We start from the raw sequence: 19,067 nt of genomic DNA, 5'->3' as shown, positions 1-19,067 counted from the left end.
GGAAGTGTTTTTAATAGGAAAGTGAACACAAGAACAAGGGGGCACAATCTGAGGTTAGTTGGGGAAAAGATCGGAAGCAACGTGAGAAAATATTATTTTACTGAAGGAGGAGGAGTAGATGCTTGGAACAAACTTCCAGCAGATGTGGTTGGTCAATCCACAGGAACTGAATTGAAACATGCCTGGGATAAACATATATCCATCCTAAGGTAAAATACAGGAAATAGTATAAGGGCAGAGTAGAGGGACCAGGAGGTCTTTTTTCTGCCGTCAATCTTCTATGTTAGTAGGTTTCAGTTGAAAAAGAAATTAGGAGACAGTTATTCCCAATCAATTCCCTTCCCAAGCAGTTTCCAACCTGAATAGGTGATTTAAAACACAGCATTTAATTTTAAACATGCCTTTTCCTGACCTGACCCCCTTAAAGGGGAGGTTTGCATACAGCTTTTCCAAGCGGGCGTGGTTTTAGCCCAGGGGTCTCAAAACCTGGTCACTTTTAAGACTTGTGGACTTCAACTCCCATCACCGGCTTGGGAATTCTGGGAGTTGAAGTCCACTGGTCTTAAAGGGGCCAAATTTGGACACCCCTGATTTAGCGTAACATTTTCTCCATCGTGTTTTTCAGGGCAGCCATCCCTGTGCCGGCTTCCTATTGATGTTCCCATGTATTTAAAGCACCCTAATAAAATGCACCGTTTAAAATATAAAATGCTTCACATACGTATTATTTTTAAACTCATGCAAGCACGCATACTGGCATACCTACAATAGTTTGAAGGGCAGAAAGGCGGAATTAAAAAATAGTACGATAAATAAAGCAATCAGAAATCAGAAGAGGAATTATACCTAAATGCAGTTTATACCCGTTGCGTTCACAATGTGTCCCCAATGCCATCCCTCTTCCCCTTATTCTTTGATTAATTGAGTCTGTCATCTGCACCTCTATAACTGTCTGGTTTGGTGCTGCAACCCAACAAGACCGACACAGACTTCAGAGGAGAATCAGAACTGCAGAAAAAGCAATTGCTGCCAACCTGCCTTCCATTGAGGACCTGTAGACTGCACGAGTCAAAAAGAGGGCGGGGAAAATATTTACTGACCCCTCACATCCTGGACACAAACTGTTTCAACTCCCACCCCCAAAATGTCGCTACAGAGCACTTCACACCAAGACAACTAGACACAAGGACAGTTTTTTCCCCGAACGCCATCACTCTACTAAACAAATAATTCCCTCAACACTGTCAGACTTTCTACTAAATCTGCACTTCTATTCTACTAGTTTTTCTCATCATTCCTACCACCCTTTTCCTCCCGTGTTGACTGTATGACTGTAACATGTTGCTTATACCCTAAGATTTTTATTAATATTGCTTCTTCATTGCTTATTTGACCCCTATGACAATCATTAAGTGTCGTACCACATGATTCTTGACAAATGTATATTTTATTTTATGTACGCTGAGAGCATATGCACCAAGACAAATTCCTTGTGTGTCCAATCACACTTGGCCAATAAAAATTCTATTCTATTCTATTCTATTCTATTCTAATGAGATGCAGGGACATATTTATTTATTTATTTTGTCAAGTAGGTATTTGTAATACACAGAGATATAACATTGTTTAGATACATGAGATGGGTACTAATAAGAGGGAAACCTTAGGACAGGGGATGGAAGGCACGCTGCTGCACTTATGCACCCCCTTACTGACCTCTTAGGAATTGAGAGAAGCCAACAGAGGACAGTCTATGGGTAAAGTTTTGGGGGTTGGGTAATGATACTACAGAGTCAGGGAGTGAGTTCCATGCATCAACTACTCGGTTACTATTTCGTGCAGTCGAGTTTAGAGCAGTTTACTTTGAGTTTGTGTCTGTTGGGTGCTCGTGTGTTGTTGTGGTTGAAGCTGAAGTAGTCGTCGACAGGAAGGACGTTGTAGCAAGTGATTTTATGGGCTATGCTTAGGTTGTGTTTAAGGCGACGTAGTTCTTAGCTTTCTAAGCCTAGGATTGTAACTCTAGTTGCGTAGGGTATTCTGTTGCGAGTGGAGGGCTCTTCTCATAAAGTATCCCTGGATGCTTTCTAGAGTGTTTATGTCCGAAATGTGGTGGGGGTTCCAGACAGATGAGCTGTATTCAAGGATTGGTCTGGCAAAGACTTTGTATGGTCTGGTTAATAGTGTGAGATTACCAGAGCAGAAGCTACGTAGGATTAGGTTAACAACTATTGCAGCCTTTTTGGCGATGTTGTTGCAGTGGACTTTGGCATTTAGGTGATTGGTCTTTTATGGAATGAGGGTTGTCTGCAAGGTCTTGTCTATACATTCATATCTGTCATCTGTCTGTCTATCTATCATCTATCCTCTCTTTTTCTTTTCTATCATCTGTCTATCTTATCATACATTCATACATACATCCATATCTATCATCTGCCTATCTGTCCTGTTCTTTCTATCTATCTATCTATCTATCTATCTATCTATCTATCTATCTATCTATCTATCTATCTTTCTTTCTTTCTATCTATCTATCTATCTATCTATCTATCTATCTATCTATCTATCTATCTTCTGTCTATCCTATCATCCATCCATCCATGTCTGTCTGCCTGTCTGCCTGCATGCCTGTCTCTATCTATCTATCTATCTATCTATCTATCTATCTATCTATCTATCTATCTATCTATCTATCTATCTATCTATCTAGTGCCATCTATCTCTCTATGCTATCTATCCATCCATATCAGTCAGTCAGTCAGTCAGTCAGTCAGTCTGTCTGTCTGTCTGTCTTCTGCCATCTACCTGTCTATCCTATCATCCGTCACTCCATCTTCTCCTATCAAACGTTTTCTGTGCCCTGGTGCCTATACGAAGGGCTCCACCAGAGTCTCTCTTGGTTCTCAGCCTTCCCTTTCTTCAGGGCAACCTTCACCTTTATTTTCCCTGAAATGCCCCGTGTGGGGGTTGTCTCCCTCCCCCCCATCCTGAGTCCCCCCCGCCCCCCCTCCTCCCGCCCGCTTGGCAGAGTCCCTAAGCGATGCCCAGTTGGAAGGACACCTGCATCAATCTAGGTTTAATTCCATAATGTGAATTTTTTAAAAAAATTCAGCAGGGGCAGCGAAAGCAATTTAGGGATGGAGGTTTTGCCGCCTCCAAGAATATCTGGGGAAAGGAACACTTCATCCTTCCGCAACCTTGATGGGAGTTTTTGCAATTAGAGGAAAGAGATTCGTTCGGCTGATGCAAACCGCCTGTGTTTTCCATTCGTGTCTACGGAAAGTTTCGCCAAGTTTGTCCACTGTCGCATAAAAAGAGAATATTTTTATAGCTCAGGGGTGAAATGCGGCTCTCGGAGCCAGGTTTATTTATTTATTTTATTTATTTATTAGATTTGTATGCCGCCCCTCTCCATAGACTCGGGGCGGATCACAGCAGACAATAAAACAATTCATAACAAATCTAATAAATGTGAAAAGCATTAAAAAACCCCATTATTAAAGCAGACATACACACAAACATACCATACATAAATTGTATAGGCCCGGGGGGGGGATGCCTCAATTCCCCCATGCCCTGACGGCAGAGGTGGGTTTTAAGGAGTTTACAGAAGGCAAGGAGGGTGGGGGCAGTTCTAATCTCCGGGGGGAGCTGGTTCCAGAGAGTCGGGGCCGCCACAGAGAAGGCTCTTCCCCTGGGACCCGCCAGACGACATTGTTTAGTTGATGGGACCCGGAGAAGGCCAACTCTGTGGGACCTAACTGGTCGCTGGGATTCGTGCGGCAGGAGGCGGTCCTGGAGACAATCTGGTCGTTTTTCCTAGCAGAGGTTTCATGACCCAACTAGGGAGTCAAGCTCCAACCTGACAAGACAGAGTGGCTGTGGGTTCTGCCTCCTGAGGACAATCCTACCTGTCCATCCATCACCCTGGGGAGGAGGAATTTTGACCCCCTCAGAGAGGGTCCGCAACTTGGGCCTCCTCCTCGATCCACAGCTGATCTTAGGACATGACCTCTCAGCTGTGGCGAGGGGGGCGTTTGCCCAGGTTCGCCTGGTGCACCAGTTGCGGCCGTATCTGGACCGGGGGTCACTGCTCACAGTCACTCATGCCCTCATCACCTCGAGGCTCGACTACTGCAACGCTCTCTACATGGGGCTGCCTTTGAAGAGTGTTTGGAGGCTTCAAATTGTGCAGCGAGTAGTCTTATTTATTTATTTATTTTATTTATTTATTTATTAGATTTGTATGCGGTCCCACTCCGTAGACTTGTGGCGGCTCACAACAATAACAAAGACAATGTAAGAACAAATCTAATAATTTAAAAAACACTAAAAACCCCACTATTAAAAGCAAACATACACACAAACATTCCATGTATAAACTGTATAGGCCTGGGGGAGATGACTCAGTTTCCCCATGCCTGACGGCAGAGGTGGGTCTTAAGAACTTTACAAAAAGCAAGGAGGGTGGGGGCAGTTCTGATCTCCGGGGGAAGCTGGTTCCAGAGGGTCGGGGCCGCCACAGAGAAGGCTCTTCTCCTGGGTCCCGCCAAACGACATTGTTTAGTCGACGGGACCCAGAGAAGGCCAACTCTGTGGAACCTAATCGGTCGCTGGGATTCGTGTGGCAGAAAGTGGTCCTGGAGATATTCTGGTCAAGGGTGTACTCAGGGGTGGGCTGCTGCCCGGACGGGGACGGACGGACGGACAGGACGCAGTGGGGTACCAAAAATGGAGCTCCACCCCAGAGCATGCAATTTGCACTGAAACAGGTTGAAAGAAAACGCCGGGTGTCCTGCATAAGCCACGCCCACAGTGTGGTAGTAAAATTTTTGGCATCCCTTCAGTGGGTGTGGCCAAACACACCTGTATCACTCCATGAGCTGCACTGGCTTCTGATTGGTCTCCGAACGCAACTTAAGGTGTTGGGTATTACCTATAGAGCCCTTCATGGCTTAGGAGCAGATTATTTATGGGTCCATATTCTTCCTCACAAGTCCCACCGACTGACTAGATCCCACAGAGTCGACTTTCTCTAGGTCCCGTCAGCTAAGCATTGCCGACTGGTGGGGGCCATGGGGAAGGGCCTTCTCTGTGGTGGCTCCAGTCCTCTGGAATCAACTGCCTCCCAGAGATTCGCACAGTCCCCCACCTTCCTGGCCTTCCGAAAGGCTTTAAAAACATGGCTTTGCCAGCAAGGCTGAGGCCGTTGAGCGACAACCCTCTGTTCCGGCCAGTTACAACGAATGGGAGATGTATGAATGCTCTTCATGTTCCAGTATCTCAGGGGTTGCCCCAAAGAAGAGGGAGTCAAGCTATTCTCCAAAACAACTGAGGGTAGAACAAGAAGCAATGGGTGGAAACTAAACAAGGAGACAAGCAACTTGGAACTAAGAGGAAATTTTCTGACAGTGAGAACAATTAACCAGCGGAACTGCTTGCTACCAGAAGTTGTGAATGCTCCAACACTGGAAGTTTTTAAGAAGATGTCAGATAACCACGTGTCTGAAGTGGTGGAGGGCCGAAGCAGGGGGCTGGACTAGAAGACCTCCAAGGTCCCTTCCCACTCTTGTATTCTACATTCAATGGAACAGAAGTTGCCCTTGGAAGTTGTGGGAGCTTCATCCCTGGAGGCTTTCAAGCAGAGAGTGGACGGCCACCTGTCAGAAATGGTTTAGGGTCCTCTGCTTGGGTGAGGGGTTGGGCTAGATGACCTCTGAGGTCCCTTCCAATTCTGCCAATCTGTTTAAAAAAGGCTTGGGCTTCCTCTTCGGCTGTTTCCCTCCTCCTTTCCTCCGTTTCCAAGGATTGAACGTAGGCGAAAGGAAGGAACTAATTAGAATTAATCAAGGGGAAACAAACAGACAACGCAACTTCGCCTTAAGTGAAGAATTAAAGCCCCTTGCAAATTGCATTGTGCACCAGAAAGCACCGAAATTGGTCAGTGGGGCTTCCTGCCCCCAAAACTCCTCCCCACGCCCCAGAAACACTTGGGATGGCTTGCTGCCCCCCAAGCTGCCAGACTGCAACGCCTTGCCCTGGATCCATGGCTCCCAGCAAACCCTGGTGGCTGAGACCGATGGGAACTGTGGTGCCAAGACTCCAAAATCCCTTTGGCTTTCCAGCTTCCAATTATATAAAACCTCTCCTTCCTTCTTTCCTTGGTTCCTTCTTTCCTTTCTCATTCCTTCCTTCCTCAATTTTTGTCTGCCTTCCTTCCTGTTTTTCTCCCTCCCCCCTTCCTTTTCTCTTTTTCTTCTATTTCCTCCCTCCCTTCTTTCTTGTTTTTCTCCCTCCCTTCCCTCTCCCTCACTTCTTCCTTCCTTCCTTTTTAATTCCTTCCTCCCTCCCTCAATTTTTGTCTGCCTTCCTTCCTGTTTTTCTCCCTCCCTTCCTTCCTTTTCTCCTTTTCTTCTATTTCCTCCCACCCTTCTTTCTTGTTTTTCTCCCCCCCTCCTTTCTTCCTTCTTCCCCTTCTCATTCCTTCCTTCCCTTTCTTTTTTCTTTTCTTCTTCTTCCTCCCTCCCTCCCTTCCTGTTTTTCTCCCTCCCTCCCTTCCTCCTCCCTCTCTTTCTCCCTTTCTTCCTTCCCTTCTCATTCCTTCCTCAATTCCTTTCTTTTCTCTTTTCTCTTCTACTTCTCCTTCCTTTTCTTTTTTCCTTTTCTTCTTCTTCCTTCCTCCCTTTTATCTTTTCTTTTCTCCTTCCTTCCTTCCTTCCTTTTCTTTCTTTTTTCTTTTCTTCTTCTTCCTCCCTCCCTTCCTGTTTTTCTCCCTCCCTCTCTTTCTCCCTCCCTTCTTCCTTCCCTCCTCAATTTTTGTCTTCCCTTCTTTTCTCTTCTCCTTCTCCTTCCTTCCTTCCTTTTCTTTTTCCTTTTCTGCTTCTTCCTTCCTCCCTTTTATCTTTTCTTTTCTCCTTCCTTCCTTCCCTCCCTCCCTTACTGTCGAGTTGTGTTGTTTGTTTGTTTCTCTTTGATTAGTTGTAATTAAATCATTTGGTGGTTGTGCCCCAAAGCAAAAGGTTACTGGAAAAAAAGTACATAATTGACTGCAACAAATCACAAGAAGACCAATAGATTAGATCCCGGAATTCTCCTTGCTGGGAATAATAATAAAACAGCAACCGAAAAACATACAATATTTACTGTTACAAGTTATCACTGCAGCAAGAATCGCATATACCCAATATTGGAAGGACCAATAAAACTCCACTGGAAAATGTATTGATGGACAAAATATATAGATGTGTGCTAATATGGATATGTTGACCATTGAACTTAAAGGAGAAAATAATTTGGACTACTATGAAATATGGACTAAATGGTACAATTGGACAAAAAACGAGGAAAGGTTGTGAGACAATGTGAGATGAAGAAAATGATATGAGACTATGTAAACATATGAAAGCCCTTCATGGCATCGGACCAGAATATCTCCGAGACCGCCTGCACGAATCCCAGCGACCGGTTAGGTCCCACAGAGTGGGCCTTCTCCGGGTCCCGTCAACTAAACAATGTCGGTTGGCGGGCCCCAGGGGAAGAGCCTTCTCTGTGGCGGCCCCGACTCTCTGGAACCAACTCCCCCCAGAGATTAGAACTGCCCCCACCCTCCTTGCCTTTCGTAAACTCCTCAAAACCCACCTTTGTCGCCAGGCATGGGGGAACTGAGATACAATTTATGTATGGTATGTTTGTACGTATGTCTGCTTAATAATGGGGTTTTAAAAATATTTTAAATTGTAAATTATTAGATTTGTTATGAACTGTTTTATTCTGTTGTGAGCCACCCCGAGTCTACGGAGAGAGGCGGCATACAAATCTAATAAACAATAATAATAATAAAATATTGTACACTAACGATTAAAATGATGTATGAAATTGGGTATAGGTCTATATTAAATTAATGTGATGTTCAAAGGGGGGGAAAAAAGCCACTTGGTGCTTTGAGAAGGTTTCCAAGAAAAGACCCACAGCAACCATGGTGGACTCCTGCCTCCAACAGGGGGTCAGACCAAATGACCTCTCCCTGTGATTCTAACCGGGATTTGACCTCCACTAAAGTGGGTTACTTCCACCTTAATCTCGAATCTAGCCCAACGGGATCCTTCGGTTTCCAAAAGAGAGGGCGGGAGAGATCTCATAAATCATCCAAATTCCATTGTAAAAATCCCACCACAAAATCTGGGCAAACTCATCTATTTTGCTGGAAAGCTGCTCAACTCAAGGGTCCCGTTAAGATGCGGAAGAGAGAAAACATTATAGATTCATTAGAGCAGAATGTCCCAACCATCCATTCCCTCTGGGTCTGCTTCGAGGGCGTGGGCTCTTCTTCTTCTCCTGAACCCATTCCCATCGTAGCTGTCAGCCTCCTCTCCTAAATGTCATCCTTATTTCTTCACCAAACCATCAACTTCAGAATTGTTTTTAGGGAGTGGTCCTTCCCTTCCTCCATTACCCTTTTTTTTCTTTCCTCCTTTCCTCTCTTCCTCCTCCTTCCTCCTCCTTCTTCTATGTTTCTATGTTTCTTTTCCTTCCTTCCTTCCCTGTCCCTTCCTTCTCCTCTCTCCTTCTCCTCTCCAGCTTTTTTGTCCTTCCTTCCCTTCTCTCCTTTGTTCTGCTCTCCCTCCCTTTCTCCACTACTCTTTTTTTCTTTCTTCCCTCCCTCCCTTTGTTCCTCTCTCCCTCCTTCTTTTCCTTCCTTCCTTCCTTCTATTTTATTCTATTCTATTTCAGATGTTTGGCTGTTCAGTCAGGAAAGTGTCTGAGGTTTCAATTGAGTTCTGTGAATATTAAAAATCACATCTCTGCTGAATTTGTATTTACTGACATCTGAGTTGAAGATGTAAATAAATAAAAGTTTCAAAGGGGAAAGTCGCATCTTGAAAAGATCTCTGTCGTGTGTGTCCCCCCCCCCCCCCATTCTCTTTCTCTCCTTGTTCTCTTGTCCAAGTCATTATTCCTAAAAGGGAATTGACTGGCGCGGGAAAAAATATCCCGAATCGCAAAACAGCAGCTAAGATTTGCCAGCAAAATTACAAGCGGCCTTGACAGTAATCTTTATTTTTATTATTTTTTCCTTTCTGCACAAAAGAACTCCATCCAAGCCAGAGAAAGAGGATTGAATAAGGGACCAAGAGAATGAAAACATGGTCAGTGAGGGTGACATTGATTAAACAATCAAAACCTTCCCATTTTGTATAGAGCGCTGGTGAGACCCCATTTGGAATAATACTGTGTCCAGTTCTGGAGACCTCACCTACAAAAGGAGATGGATCAAATTGAAGGGGTCCAAAGACGGGCTACAAGAATGGTGGAAGGTCTTAAGCATAAAACGTATCAGGAAAGACTTCATGGACTCTATCTGTAGAGTCTGGAGGACAGAAGGAAAAGGGGGGACACGATCGAAACATTTAAATAGGTTAAAGGGTTAAATAAGGTTCAGGAGGGAAGTGTTTTCAATAGGAAAGTGAACACAAGAACAAGGGGCCACAATTGGAGAAGGCTCTTCCCCTAGGTCCCGCCAGGTGACATTGTTTAGTTGATGGGACCCGGAGAAGGCCAACTCTGTGGGACCTAATCAGCCACTGGGATTCGTGTGGCAGAAGGCGGTCCTGGAGGTATTCTGGTCCGATGCCATGTAGGGCTTTATAGGTCGTTTCCAACACTTTGAATTGTGACTGTGTGCGTGTGTGCTATTGTGCATACCTGAGTGCCCACACCCATAATTCAATGCCTGAGGAGGGTGAAAACAGTTTCCTCCACTCCCCGGGAGGCCCTCTGGAGGCCGGAAACGGCCTGTTTCCCAACTTGTGGTGGGCCCAGTAGGGTCGTGTTTTGCCCTCTCCAGCTTCCCTGGAGGCGAGGAAGGGTAAAAACTCCCTCCCCCATCCCCCTGGAGGCTCTCTGGAAGCCAAAAACGCCCCCCCCAGAGCCTCTGTGCGAGCCAAAAATCAGCTGGCCGGCACACACCTGCACGCTGGAGCTGTGCTACGGCAACGGCTCATGTGCCAGCAGGTATGGCTCCTTGTGACACCTGTGGCCCCCATGCCGTAGGTTCGCCATTACTGATATAAGGTTTCCTGCCTAGGCAGGGGTTTGGACTAGATGACCTTCAAGGCCCCTTCCAACTCTCATTATTCTGCCGTTCTCTTTCCGGTCCTGCCAAAGCTCGGCTTGTCCTGCCAAGACGTCTAGGAAGATGGAGAAGGTTTCAGGGGAACAGCAGTTGGGCCGCATCCCAAGGTCCGTTGAAGGAGGAATTGTCCCTGGCCTTGCCAGGTTGCTCTCATTCATCTCGACCAAAGATGTACTTAAGGAAATCAACTCCTCCTGTGGAGGAAGGCGGGGAGAAGCTCTTTGATGTGTCCCAACGACGTGACGTTTTACCGGATCAAAATGGCCTTTTTGGGAGAGGAGAGGGCCCCCCCCATTCCAAAAGCCCTCAACTTTGCTTGTTCTCTGGCTGGCCGCCCTACGTGCGCAAGTTGTCCAAACCATCTTTCTTTCTTCGCCAACTCAGGAAGCTCCAACTGCCAAGGAGCTACTGATCCAGTTCTAGAGAGGAATCATTGAGTCTGTCATCTGCACCTATATAACTGTCTGGTTCGGTTCTGCAACCCAACGAGACCCACACAGACTTCGGAGGAGAATCAGAACTGCAGAAAAAACAATGGCTGCCAACCTGCCTTCCATTGAGGACCTGTAGACCAGTGTTTCCCAACCTTGGCAACTTGAAGATATCTGGACTTCAACTCCCAGAATCTCCCAGCCAGCATTCGTTGGCTGGGGAATTCTGGGAGTTGAAGTCCAGATATCTTCAAGTTGCCAAGGTTGGGAAACACTGTTGTACACTGCACGAGTCAAAAAGAGGGAGGGGAAAATATTGACTGACCCCTCGCATCCTGGACACAAACTGTTTCAACTCCCACCCTCCAAACGTCGCTACAGAGCACTGCACACCAAGACCACTAGACACAAGGAGTTTTTTCCCCCAAACGCCATCACTCTGCTAAACAAATAATTCCCTCAACACTGTCAAACCTTTACTAAGTCTGCACTTCTATTTCTACACTTGGCCAATAATTAATTCTATTAAAGCCATTGTGGCTTGTTTGTGATCACACCTCCCAGTACAACCCAGCACAGCTCAGAAAAGAGCAACTAGTTTAATGGGGTTTTTAAAATTAGAAACATAAAAATATGTTACTGTGTACCGTTCTGGTCACCTCACACTCAAGCAGGACATAATGGAACTGGAAAATGTGCAAAAAAGGGCCACAAGAAGGATCAAGGAAACGGAGCCCCTCCCTTAGGAAATCAGGTTGCAAGGCCTCGGTCTCTTCAGCCTTGAAAGACGGCGTTTAAGAGGTGACTTGATCGAAGGGTATAAAATCCTGCATGGAGTAGAAAAGATTGAGAGAGAGAAATCCTTTTCTCTATCCCACAATACTAGGACGAGGGGCCCCTCCCTAAAGCTCACAGGTGAGAAAGTGAAGACAAATCAAGGGAAATATTTCTTCACCCAGAGGGTCCTGGGTTGGTGGGATTCCCTTCCAGAAGAGGTGGTGACAGCTGTCAGCCTGGAGAGCTTCAAGGCAGGATGAGACAGATTCATGGATGCCAAGTGTATCCATGGTGGTTATTGAAATGGATGTCCATGTGCCGCCTCTATGTTGTTTGAGGCAGGCAAGGTTCCCTTGGTCCCACTTGTTGGGGGTCAAGGAAAAGGGAGGGTCTTGCCTTCTCTTTCTGCTCAAGATCCCCATGGACAATTGGGGGGCCACTGTGGGACACAGAATGCTGGACTTGAGGGGCTTTGGCCTGAATCAGCAGGGCTCTTCATAGGTTCTTAGGTTCTGAAAAAATAGAAGATTGACAGCAGAAAAAGACCTCTTGGTCCATCTAGTCTGCCCTTCTACTATTTCCTGTATTTTATCCTAGGATGGATTTATGTTTATCCCAGGCAGGTTTCAATTTAGCCATGTGGATTTACCAAAACATAGATCCATCCTAAGATAAAATACAGGAAATAGTATAAGGGCAGACTAGATGGACCAGGAGGTCTTTTTCTGCTGTCAATCTTCTAGGTTTCTATGTTTCTAAAACAAAACCTAAATTCAGTGACGGCAAACCTTTTTGGGTTTCAAATGGTGTGTGTGTGTGTGGGGGGGGTTTGCTAGTTTGCGTGCATGCGCCCCCCCCCCCCCCAGCAGGGGTCTGTTTTTGGCTCCATTTTTCACCCTCCCCAGGATCAGATGGGAAAACAATCCATCAAATACAATGGATACATCAATATATCGGGAAGAAATTTGAGGAAGGGGAGAGAGAAAGACCCTATCAGCCTATTTGGGTGGGTTTTTTAGCAGCTTCTCCCTTCCAAAATGGGCTGATTCTCCCCCTTCTGAAAGGAAGGTAATTTCCATGTTTTCTTCGGGTTGAGAACAGGTAATTGAAGTGATTTTCTTCCCGAGAATGGAGACCGTCTGCAGTTTTGCAAAATGGGGCGGCAGGAAAACAAGCCCCTTGCGTTATTAACGCACGGCTCCTGAGTGGCTCTCCATTTCCCCTTTATTCCAAGGTGTTTATCACTCTTTTAAGTGCCTCTTTCTTTTGTCTCTTCTGGCCTGCACGTTTCCTTTCCTTCTTTCGGGGTTCGTGTTGAGGGTGGAGGATGAATGCTTGCTCCTGGGTGCAATATGAACCACCCGTGGAGCCGATGGGGGGCCGGAGTGAGGAAATATGCACAATATCGCCAAGAAGGCCTCAAGAGTTGTTAACCTAATCCTGCGTAGCTTCTGGGTCCTCCTTTGACCCCCTCGGAAGGACAGAAGGCTGAGTCAACCTGGATCCGGTGGTGGGATTCAAACTGCTGAACTACTGCTAGCAGTTAGCTAAAGGAGCCTGCAGGGTTGCACTCTAACCACTGCACCCCCCTGGCTCTTATGATGCTCTCCGAGTCTGGGACCCCTGGGACCACTTTCAAGGGCTTATGCCAGAGTCGTTGCAGCTCGATTTTTAGATCTTCGTATTTCACTAATTTCTCTAGCTGCTTCTCCTCAATTCTGCTGTCTCCTGGGATTGCATATTATTATTATTATTATTATTATTATTATTATTATTATTATTATTATTATTATTATTCTATTGTATCTGTGTTCCATTTCTGCACAACTATCCCCCCCCCTTTCGCTCCATCCTCTCCTTGGTCCAGGAGGCAAGAGACTCAGGGCTTTCATTTGTCCCCTCGCTTTCTCCAAACCTTCGCGTGTCGGGTTCTCAAGCTCACCGACGTGGTTTGTTCAAAGGAGGTCAACTCCTCCGCGCGGCCTCCCACTCCCACTTCCTTTCATTGTCCAAAGGGAGCTGTGCCACTCGATGATCGGAGTCATCCAATCCGGGTCTCTCTTCTACCTTATGAAATCACGTCTCTGTGTTGCAAGGACCCAGAACTGAAGCGCATCCCGTTCATGTCCCAGCCTCCGAACATCGGCGCATCTCGGCAAGGAAGCATCTGCGCCCCAACAACGCTTCCGTGAAAGGAGACATTCGATTTACGCACCAGATCTTGATGGAAGATAACCCCCCCCCCCCCAAGATAAATCACATTCTTCTTCCCACAGCTGAATTCACTCTGATGGTTTAACACACGAAACCAAACAGGATAAATAGGGGGGGGGGGGGGTATTTAGTCCCACTTAAAAAGATAAGAGACCTCAACCATGAGAGACAAAAATAGAAAAAAAACACATCCAGAAAATCACATTGTCTGAGTTGGAAAGAATTAGGAAGGAAGGAAGGAAGGAGGGAGGGAGGGAGGAAGGAAGTTTAGAAGAAGCAAGCAAAGAAGGGAGGGAGGTTAAGGGAGGGAGGGGAGGGAGGGAGGAAGGAGTTAGAAGGAAGGTTAGAAGAACAAAGGAAGGAAGGAAGGAGTTAGAAGGAAGGAAGGAAGGAAGGAGTTAGAAGGAAGGAAGGAGTTAGAAGGAAGGAAGGTTAGAAGAACAAAGGAAGGAAGGAAGGAAGGAGTTGGAAGGAAGGAAGGAAGGAAGGAAGGAAGGAAGGAAGGAAGCAGTTAGAAGGAAGGAAGGAAGGAAGGAAGGAAGGAAGGAAGCAGTTAGAAGGAAGGAAGGAAGGAAGGAAGGAAGGAGGAAAGCTATTACTTAATTAATATTACTTTGTTCTGAATATGTGTTTTGTTTGTTTTATAGGTTTCTGTGCTCATTTGTTTATTTTTTCTGTTTAGTTTCGTTTCTTTCCATTTCTTCCTTTTTTTTAATGTATATACTCAATAAAGTTTTTCTTTTTTAAGAAAAAGGAAGGCCGTGAACTTGAGGAGCCAATGTTCTCTCTGGGCTGTTGTTGCTTTTTTTGTCCTTCACTGAATGGCTTAATCAGCCCCATTGAGAGAACAATGCAGGTCTATTCTCCCGCACGCAATGAGTAGTCGTCCCCTCCGAGGTCATGACTTCCAGTTGTTTTTCTGCCAACCCTTTTGGGGAGGGGGGGTTTCAATTGAAGCCCCCCTGCTGACGCTGGGCATCGTTTTAGCCAAATCTCCGTTGGCAAGGCCTGCCAAAGGGCGGCATCAATCTGGATGGGTTCCTGAAGGTCTTCTAGTCCAACCCTGCAACTGCTGAGGTTGTAGTCCACTGGTTAATTGGTCCGGGATGACCGAATAACAGAGTTGGAGGGGACCTTGAAGGTCTTCTAGTCCAGCCCTCTGTTTAAGCAGGTGGTTCTAATGTCAGCGTTCTTCCACGTAAGCCTCCAAGTGGCTGTCTTTTTAAATGTTGCGGTTGGATCACAACCAGCTCCTCTGGATTTTGAGCCAGCTCAGCCGGGTCCCACTGTGAGGGGGAAGGAGAGGGGGAAGCTGAAGGTAGGAGGCTTGGCTGCATAGCTAGAAGTATAACAAGCAGGAAGAGGGAGATGGTGATACCACTGTATAGAGCGCTGGTGAGACCCCATTTGGAATAATACTGTGTCCAGTTAGTTCTGGAGACCTCACCTACAAACAGAGGTGGATCAAACTGAACGGGTCCAAAGACGGGCTACAAAAGTGGTGGAAGGTCTCAAGCACAAAACTGATCAGGAAAGACTCAATGAACTCCATCTGTAGAGTCTGGAGGACAGAAGGAAAAGGGGGGGACGCGATTGAAACATTTAAATGAGTTAAAGGGTTAAATAAGGTTCAGGAGGGAAGTGTATTTAATAGGAAAGTGACCACGAGAACAAGGGGGCACAATCTGAGGTTAGTTGGGGGGAAGATCAGAAGCAACCTGAGAAAATATTATTTCACTGAAAGAGTAGTAGATCCTTGGAACAAACTTCCAGCAGACGTGGTTGGTAAATCCACTAGCACTGAATGTAAACCTGCCTGGGATAAACATAGATCCATCCTAAGATAAAATACAGGAAATAGTAGAAGGGCAGAATAGATGGACCACGAGGTCTTTTTCTGCCGTCAATCCTCTACGTTTCTATGTTTCTATGTGTTTTTAATAGGAAAGTGACCACAAGAACAAGGGGACACAATCTGAAGTTATTTGGGGGAAAAATCAGAAGTAATGTGAGAAAATATTATTTGAATGAAAGAGGAGTAGATGCTTGGAACAAACTTCCAGCAGACGTGGCTGGTCAATCCACAAGAACTGAATTGAAACATGCCTGGGATAAACATAGATCCATTCTAAGATAAAATACAGGAGATTGTATAAGGGCAGACTAGATGGAGCAGGAGGTCAGTCCTTCGGGTGTCCTCCATCCAGTCAATCTACTGGTTCTGCATGGCTTGAAGATCCGTCTTCTATTTCTTCCAGCAAAAGGGCTTTTTCTTCCACTCGTCTGCCACCGACCACCAGCTTTGTTGGATTTCTTCTCCCTGCTCATGATTTAATGAAATCTCCTCCGCTGAAATGTGAGATCTGGCCCCGGTCCAGTTCTGTTGGCTTTCACCTCAAACGGGGTCAGGATGTTCCCCCCAAAAAGAGGAACACAAGCGTGGCACAAGACTGCAGATCCCAACTCCAGATGCTGCCAGGACAATCTTCGCTTTGAGGGAAGGAAACTTTGGAGCAGCGGCTCTCCACCTTTCGAATGCTGCGACCTCTTAATACAGTTCCTCGTGTTGTGGTGACCCCCAGCCATAAGGCTAGCGCCAATTCTCCCAACAGAGCTTGAAGCTGATTGGCAGGGAGGTCAGAGGGATGCCCCCACTGTAAAGGCCTGACTGGTCGGATTGTAAAAATAGGTTCCAAGTTCCTAACACTGTGGGAAATTTGTCTTTTATACAGTGGTACCTTGAGATACGAGTTTAATTCGTTCCGGACCTGGGCTCTTAAGTCGAGCAGCTCTTATCTCGAACGACTTTTCCCCATAGGAATTAATGTAAATAATTTTAATTGGTTACAGCCCTCAAAAAACTCACAAAGTTAGTCTAAATTATGCAGAAAGACATGTTTTTAATGAAGAAATGTACATGTACATATAAATGAATAATGAAGTTTCTTTCACTTAACTTGTAAACTTTCTTAAACTTTTAAATTTACATATGTTCAACTTCTCTGCCACCCAATCCTGTAGGACAGAGGTCCCCAACCCTTTTTGCACCAGGGACCGGCTTTAAGCGATCAAGAGAGGAATGGGTGAATGAATGGACGGAGGGTGGGAAGGAAGGAAGGAAAGAGGGAAGGGACAGGAACAGAGGAAGGAAGCAAGGAAACTTATGAAAGGGGAGAGTAAGAGAGGAATGAGTGAAGGGAGGGAGGGAGGGAAGAAGGTGGGAAGGAGAAAGAAAAGAAGAAATAGAGGAAGGGAAGGTAAAAGAGAGAAAGAAAAAGAGCAAGAAAGAAAGAAAGAAAGAAAGAAAGAAAGAAAGAAAGGGGGAAGGGACAGGAACAGAGGAAGGAAGCAAGGAAACTTATGAAAGGGGAGAGTAAGAGAGGAATGAGTGAAGGGAGGGAGGGAAGAAGGTGGGAAGGAGAAAGAAAAGAAGAAATAGAGAAAGGGAAGGTAAAAGAGAGAAAGAAAAAGAGCAAGAAAGAAAGAAAGAAAGAAAGGAAGGAAGGGGGAAGGGACAGGAACAGAGGAAGGAAGCAAGGAAACTTATGAAAGGGGAGAGTAAGAGAGGAATGAGTGAAGGGAGGGAGGGAGGGAAGAAGGTGGGAAGGAGAAAGAAAAGAAGAAATAGATGAAGGGAAGGTAAAAGAGAGAAAGAAAAAGAGCAAGAAAGAAAGCTGCAAGCACCCCCCCGAGCCCCCCCAGGCCGGCTGCAACCTTTTAAAACACGCGCGCCGCTTCGCAGCTGTCTCCTGAAGCCGAACGCGGAAGTTAGCGTTTGGCTTCAGGAGACAGCTCCTTGGCGCTTGTATCTCGAATTTGGGCTTGTAAGTAGAACAAAAATATCTCTCCCCTCCCAGCTCTTATCTCGAGTTGCTCTTAAGTAGAGCAGCTCTTATGTCGGGGTTCCACTGTATATCTATGTGCTGCACGAGTCAAAAAGAGGGAGGGGAAAATATTGACTGACCCTTCCCATCCTGGACATAAACTGTTTCAACTCTCACCCTCAAAATGTTGCAACAGAGCATTGCACACCAAGACCACTAGACACAAGGACAGTTTTTCCCCCTGAATGCCATCACTCTGCTAAACAAATAATTCCCTCAACACTGTCAAACTATTTACTAAGTCTGCAGAACTATTACTACTAGTTTTTTCTCATCATTCCTATCACCCATTTCCTTCCACTTAGGACTGTATATGACTGTAACTTGTTGCTTGTATCCTAAGATTTTTATTAATATTGATTGTTGCTTCATTGCTTATCTGACCCCTATGACAATCATTCAGTGTTGTACCACGTGATTCTTGACAAATGTCTCTTTTTCTTTTATGCACACTGAGAGCATCTGCACCAAGACAAATTCCTTGTGTGTCCAATCACACTTGGCCAATAAAAATTCTCTTCTCTTCATTCCATATTCTATTCTATTCTATTCTATTCTAATGTCTCTTTTTCTTTTATGTCCCCTGAGAGCATCTGCACCAAAGACAGATTCCTTGTGTGTCCAATCACACTTGGCCAATAAAAATTCTATTCTATTCTATTCATTTGCTGCTGTGGTTTCCAACTCAGCCTTTTGGCCCGTTTGCTACTCGTTTCCGGGCAGGTGTGAGCACATGTCAGGCCCACCCCAAGGCAGCATGGAGGGAAACTTGTTGAGGGCTAAAAGGTGAAAAGAAAAGTGTGTTTGTAGAGTCCCCGGGCTCAGCTTCTTACAAGCCTCTCAGCCTCATAAGTAAAATGCCCATTGCTCGAACCGGGAAACCAGGGAGGAAATTTTTAAATAAAAATTGCAGGAAAGAAAACACAGCCATGGCATTTCTGGGATGGACTGAGTCACTGTCCAAAGCCTAAACGGGGGGGGGGGGGGGGATAGTTTCTTGCAGAGGTTGTTACCAGCCGAGAGGGGAAAGCAGGAGGAACAAGGGGGGGGGGGGAGCATGGGTTGCATGAATGAGCTGATCACGACTTGGAAGCTAAGCAGGGGCCAGGCGGGCAAGTTCTCAGATGGGCAACAGTGGCGGGATTCTGAACTGGACCAAGCCCAGCACCAACGGAGAAATCAAATGAGGCTTTAAACTGGTCCAGGGCATTTCTAGTTGACTATGGTGCTACAGGCCAGAGGCAAACAGAAGAAAGTGAGTTGGAAGGGGCCTCTGAGCTCATCTAGCCCAACCTGCTGCTCAAACAGGAGACCCTGTATCATTCCTTCTCTATATATATGCAACCATACATATTTATATTTATTTATTTATATGTTTCTGTGTGTAACATGTTTTTGCTGATAATGAAAAGGGAGGGAGGGAAGGAGGAAGGAAGGAAGGAAGGCTAGGAGGAGGGAGGGAAGGAAAGAGAGGGGAGGAAGGAAGATGAGGAGGAGAAGGGGAAGGAAGGAAGGAAAAGAGGAGGAGGAAGGAAAGAAGAAAGGATAGGAGATGGAGGGAGGGATGCAAGGAAAGGGAGGGAAGGAAGGTGAGGAGGAGGAGGGGAAGAAGGAAGGAGAAAAGGGGAGGGG

At 45.9% G+C, this 19,067-nt stretch overlaps 1 protein-coding gene across 1 annotated transcript in view; it reads right to left on the bottom strand.

The window, feature by feature from the left end:
* LPP (LIM domain containing preferred translocation partner in lipoma) overlaps positions 1–19,067 on the bottom strand; it is a 166,732-nt gene that overhangs the window by 42,352 nt on the left and 105,313 nt on the right. The gene's annotated exons all lie outside the window — the stretch shown is intronic.

The sequence above is a fragment of the Erythrolamprus reginae genome, chromosome 5, assembly GCF_031021105.1.
Source record: "Erythrolamprus reginae isolate rEryReg1 chromosome 5, rEryReg1.hap1, whole genome shotgun sequence".
Lineage (NCBI taxonomy): Eukaryota > Metazoa > Chordata > Lepidosauria > Squamata > Dipsadidae > Erythrolamprus > Erythrolamprus reginae.
The sequence above is the reverse complement of the archived record's forward strand: the minus strand, read 5'-3'. Positions and strand labels throughout refer to the sequence as shown.